We start from the raw sequence: 6,333 nt of genomic DNA on the forward strand, positions 1-6,333 counted from the left end.
ATCCGATGTTGTCCAGGAATGTTTTCTACCATACAGGATAATGTATCTCATGGCTGTTTCCAAAGGGTTTATTTATTGTAAAACGAGTGATTTAGGTGGGAAAGGGAAGATCTTGGATTTTTATTGCGTAGAAAAGGTTTTAAGCTTTGAAATGTGAATGAAGTATTCTTATCAAAACATTAGGGGTGGCCATAACTCCTCTGTGCCACTTCTATTTTTTTTTTTTATCTAGTTAGTTTGAAATATAACATTTAAACCAGAATTTTAAAGAAGTAGCTTTCCAGGGATTCCGAATTAAGAAAGATACACATTGTATCTTTCTTGTGATACATGTGAAATAAATTTCCATCAAGTGTAATCTACCATCTCATGACGACCACAACCTCTAGAATTCTTTAAAAGCTTACACATGCACACACACGCACACACACACATGCATACACACAGAATCTTAGCATATTTTGCTGTAGTGGCATGTTACCATGTCTACAGTCCCAACCAGAATATCAGTCAGCTTTCAGAGGGTAAGACTTCTGTCTTCACCATTATACTCACAGGGCTTAGCACTTAATAGGTGCTGAGTATTTGTGGAATGTATGAATAATGACTTTATAGAAAGAAAACTCACTATTAAAGGTTAGTTTTACTCAGAATTAATCATTAATCTTGGAGATGATCTCTTGTGAAATATGAGTGTGTTTCTAAGGCCATACATTTAAAAATGTTTGCATTTTAACCTGTCTTGAGAATGATGTATTGAATTTGAAAATCAAAACTACCAGTGGATGTGTGGAACTTTACAGAAATCACCTATTTGTGTTTTTCTCCTTACATTTAAGGAAACATAAGCCATTTTGTTTGCAATATGTATGAATCATCTCAAAACCATTATGGTATGAGCCTCTTTGCTGCGTATTTTTCTATAAGAACTTTTTTTTTTCACTTTTTATTATGGATGCTTTCAGGAATATATAAAAGTAGAGAATATAGTGCAATAATCCCCCCATGTATCTATCACTCACCTACAACAAAATTATAGCTATGCTCATTTTTACCAATTATTGTGAAACAAATATCAAAATGTCATTTGATCATATTTCAGTATGTATCTCTAAAAGGTAAAAATTATTTCTAAAAATCATAAATATAGTACCTCATCATATCAAACATTAACAGTAATTACATAATATCCAAAATCTGATCAGTGTTCAAAATTTCCTTGTCTCAAGTATTTTACATTTAGTTTGTTTGAATCAAAATTCATGCAAGGTTCACATTGTATTTGCATGATTTGAATAAGTCTCTTAACCTTATATATCCTCCTCTAAATTTTTGTTTGCTATATATTTATATCTATATATATTGATATGGATATATGTAGTGACACTGAGTCATCTGTTTCCTGCTTCCCCATACTCTGCCTCTCCTGACATCTGGGTCTCTTGGGTTATGCCATATATGGTGATAGTGACTGCAGCCACTTTAGCTGTGTGACTTACCCACAGCAATGGGATGGTAACAGCAAAGCTAACCAAAATGCTCTGTGCCCCTTTGGGTTGCATGTGGGGAGACTGGCCACCCAGTGCCTCTCCAGTGGGGTAGGGGTTGTCTTTTGGTGCATCTGTTTTTCCTGTGATTATTGGTGAGTACAGCAAAGATTAGCAGGTGGTTCTAAATTACCCTGAGTAGGTTGTAATAGTCTGGCCTCAGACTCTATCCTGATTGTCTGAATTAAGATCTGTAGGTAGGTCTCTCCTGAAGTTTTTTCCCAGCTGGTTGTCTCTAGGACTGTGAGGGTCATGGTTGAGGTCAGTATTGCAGGTTGGCCTCATCCTGCTAGTATGAGAATGGCTGTGAGTTCTGCCCACTATGTGAGTCCACAGCGCCCACTTGGGATTGTACAGAGCTGGCATGGAGGTTGAACATGCACAGCTGCACACCTTGTTTTCAGTTTAGCTGAACCATCAGTGAAGTAGGCTCAGGCATTTAGGGGTACCTGTGAATCAAGGCCCTATTGTGCCAGCATCTTTGTTTCAGGTGGTGAAGTGGGAGTTAAGGTTTCCCCCAAAAGAACAGCTACCACTCCTCCATGCAAAACCGAGATGATTCAAGGACCAGGCAGCTCCACCTTTCAGTGCACTATTTTCATTTGACTGGAGAGGCCTGCTGAGCTAGGCACGTATTTTCTCCAGTAGCAGAGTCCAATAACGTTCCTAATTAGTGGTGGTGGGGCAGAAGTTTTTCCTTGGGAAGAGCGTTGTCGCTGTGTATGGCCCAGAGAAACTTGACTTGGAATGTGTTCGGAGTTTCATCGCCCCCTTGTGGCGGCGACGTGGTAACACCGCACTCAAGGCTTCCAACTTGTCAACCAATAGGATGGCATCAGGGACCCCTTCTGTCCCCTTCCAGGCTACTGTGGGTCCGCCCTGCGTCCTCGCCACTTTGAGCCACCCTTTGACCCAGCGTCTCTCCTGCAATGGGACCTGGTGGGATGGGGACTTGGAGTATGCTACAGGAGAGGTAGAACGTTTGAGTCTCTTCTTTCCAAGGTTCTCCCCAGAGTTGGAGAGCAGAGACAGATCCAGGGGCACTTCCTGGCGGCTGCCTGCTCGGGCTCAACAGATGGAGTCCAATGTTTCAGTCTCCCCCAAGGATGTGTATCCTCATTGCTGACACAGGAGCTGGGTCGGGGGAGGGATGTGGTGGTGGGGACCCTTGCCTGAGCAGCCCATTGTCGTGTTACTGTCATTGTGATAATCTATTAGCATGACTCTCCTCCCAAATGGCCACTTGTATGCTGCCATCTCCTGCCATTCAGCCTCCAGATATTCATTAACAGGACAGTGGGGTTCTTGACTCCCCCACCACTGGGATGACAGTCCTTGCTACTGGATCTGGGCAGTTACTGTCTCATGGATGCTGGCAGAAGACGATTCAAGTTGGAGGACCAGATTCTACAAGGAATGAACTCTTGCATAATTCTAGCCAACATACTCTTGGGGTGGGTGCTTCTGGTTTTGGAAAGCAGAGTTATTGTGTGGTTAACTATTGTAAGAATAGTCTCTCCATCATTCTTTCGTTTGATGGTTGCCAGAAAGATGGGCATAACTAATGGCTGGGCTCTTATTTGGAACAGTTTGGGAATCTGCTTGAAAAAAAAAATGGTACACTGATGGATTTGAAATTTCTGAGTATCATCAATGTTTCATGATGATGTCAATTTCTTCTCAGAGGGAAGCTCACAGCCAGTTTTGGACCCCAGATAAAAATTTGACTGCTGCCCTCTGCTCCCTCCACCAAATTATCAGCTTCATTTATGTCATGAAATCCAGTATGATTTCTCGGAAATCAGGCCCAGAACTAAAATACATTTTCTGCCCAATTCTCTAAGAGGTCACACTAACATTTGAGTAATTGGGCAGAAAACCTATTTTAGTTCTGAGCCTGATTTTTCTAGAAGTCATATGGTGTAGCTTATATTTCTGATGCTTGTATTCTTTTTAAGGGTCATGAATCTTAATACTTCTTTTTAAAAAGAAAACAGTGTTGCACTTTTTCACATTTGTATAAAGCTTTAAAGTCAGCTTATTGACTTGTCAAAACTGTCTTTTTAAATTTTAAGATGGTAAGAAATGACATTATTGAGAGCAGTGGTTTTCATCCTTGCTTGTACTTGGCAATCACCTGTGAAATTTTAAAAACTACTAATGCCTGGCTCTCATCCTACAGATTCTGATTTCACTGGTCTGGGGTGCTGTTCAGGCATCCCAAGGTTTTAAAGTCTTAGCTTTTTCTAATGAGCAGCTGAGACTGAGAACCACTGAAGTACAGAGTTGGAAGCTGGTGCTGAAAAAATGAAGAGTTTTGCTTAACAGGGCTTTAAGGCCTTTTATATTAAGTGCCATACAACTTCAGATGCCTTCTGAACACTGAACACAAGTGTAATATTATAGTTCATTAAATGTCTTAGGAATCGTATGGAGTGAATGCAAGGAAAGGAGTTGTTGCACTGTGGCAAAGTGGAAGAGCAAGGGCTTTTTCTAGCTAAAAGGTCAGTCACTAACCAAGTGATTAAATGTAGCATCACTAATAGCCAACTTAACGGTTGTTTTTTTTTTTGGGGGGGGGGCGGTTTCTAAACTGGGAGATCATAGTTTTCACCTTCCTAGAGTTCTTTCCTTAAGACTGACATTCAGTGTTAATGTTGGTCCCTAGCAATAAGAAGCACTCAGTAAATGTTAAGCCTTTTATAATGGCTATTTTATTTTTTTGTATATCATAATAGTAGCTAAGAATAATAAGAGTTAAATTAATGTCTTCAAATAGATTTGTTGACTTACACTGAGACAATCCTTTAAAGGAAAGAACTGATTTGAACCTTTCAAAACCGAAAGAAAGTAGTATACTGATACAGTTTGGATCCACTGAGTCTCATGTTGAACTGTGTTCCCTAATGGAGGTGCATCCTGGTGACAGGTGATTGGATCATGGGGGTGGGTTTCTCATGGATGGTTTAGCACCATCCCCTCTTGGTACTTTACTCATGATAGTGAGTTCTCATGAGATCTGGTCATTTAAAAGTGTGTGGCACTTCACCCCTCACTCTCTCTTGCTCCTGCTTTGGCCATGTGGAGTGCTCACTCCCCTTTTGCCTTCTGCCATGACTGTTAAGTTTCCTTGCACTTGCATCCCTAGAAGCCCATCAGATACCAGTGCAATGCTTCCTGTACAGCCCATGGAACTGTGAGCCAACTAAACCCCTTCTTTATAAATTATCCAGTCTCAGGCATTTTTTATAGCAATGCAACAATGGACTAATACATATACTTTAGCGTAAAAACATTTAAAAGAGTCTGAAACTGGAGTAGTTAACTCAGTAAAAATAAGCAATAAAACACAGAAAAACAATCTATTTGATCATGCAGTGATTCCTAAAGTAAATCCTAGTACCACTATCAACTGATAATTTTAAATGTAATTTAGATTTGTAGATGGTGTAACATTAAAGTTGTATAATGTTTTATTATTAACACAAGACTTCATTTAAATTTCATGGGGATTTAGCTCTGTTACTCTGGTTTGTGAACCAAACGTCTCTAAGGCAGCATTTTTCTAAGTCTCTCTGGAGAGCATTCACACACACAGATGCAAAACAGGTTCACTTAGGCTTTTTGAAAGCTCTGAAGTCTGACAGGAAATTAACCTGTTTACTTGTATGCAACCTAGCATTCCCCAAACTTACCTGAACACAGAAGCTTTTTTTTTTCTTCTGGTTACAGCAATTCCTAGAAACACTCTGAGGAATGCTGCTTTAAGGAAAACAGTTGGTCTCAAATAATCATGGTATTTTAACATCAGGAAACTAGCAGAAATTGTTCCTGCTTTTAGTCATCTTTTTCTTTTTTAGAGGACGGACTTTGGTGGTTCAAACATCCATTTGAGGAAAGCAAATGGCCTGTTGCATGCTGCCTCCTCCTACTTCATAAAGTGACTGACAACTGTCAATAGGCTTCATTCAGCAGCTTTGTATTAATATTGTCTGGATCCTCTGTAACAGGTTTTTATTATTACGATATGAAGAACAGATAAACCAACTAAGTTTGAATTATCTTGCTGCCTACCTGACTTCCAATGAAAATTTTTTCTTCAGTTCCTTCATGATAAATTAAGGATCATTAAACATTACAAGCATCATTTCTATGCCTTTCTTACCACTGACTGAATATTAAGCACTTCTGGTTAGTTGCTGGGGTGGGGATGCAAAAGCAGAAAGAAATGCTCTTACTGGCATCTGGAAAGACACTTTTTGCTCTGTATTTTTGGAAGTGCAAAAGGTAATGAGTTAGTTTAAAGGAAACTTTGAATTAATTTAGCATGTAATCTATAAAAGGTATCAACATTGGCTCACACCTGTAATCCCAGCACTTTGGGAGGCCGAGGTGGGCAGATCATGAGGTCAGGAGTTCAAGACCAGCCTGACCAACATGGTGAAACCCCATCTACTAAAAACACAAAAATTAGCCAGGCGTGGTGGTGCATGCCTATAATCCCAGCTACTCGGGAGGCTGAGGCAGGAGAATGGCTTGAACCCGGTAGGCCGAGGTTGCGGTGGGCTGAGATCGCACCATTGCACTCTAGCCTGGATGACAGAGTGAGACTCCATCTCAAGAAAAAAAAAGGCATCAAAATTGTGATGCTGGAAGTGAGTCCTTTCACCTAACATACCTCACAGGACTTAAGTTTGATGAATGGCACTAGTGGTCTGAACTTCAAGAGAATTCATTAATACCCTATATCTAATAGTCTTAAAATACATTTAGTACAAAACCAAAC

This window comes from Macaca fascicularis, chromosome X (assembly GCF_037993035.2).
Source record: "Macaca fascicularis isolate 582-1 chromosome X, T2T-MFA8v1.1".
Classification (NCBI taxonomy): domain Eukaryota; kingdom Metazoa; phylum Chordata; class Mammalia; order Primates; family Cercopithecidae; genus Macaca; species Macaca fascicularis.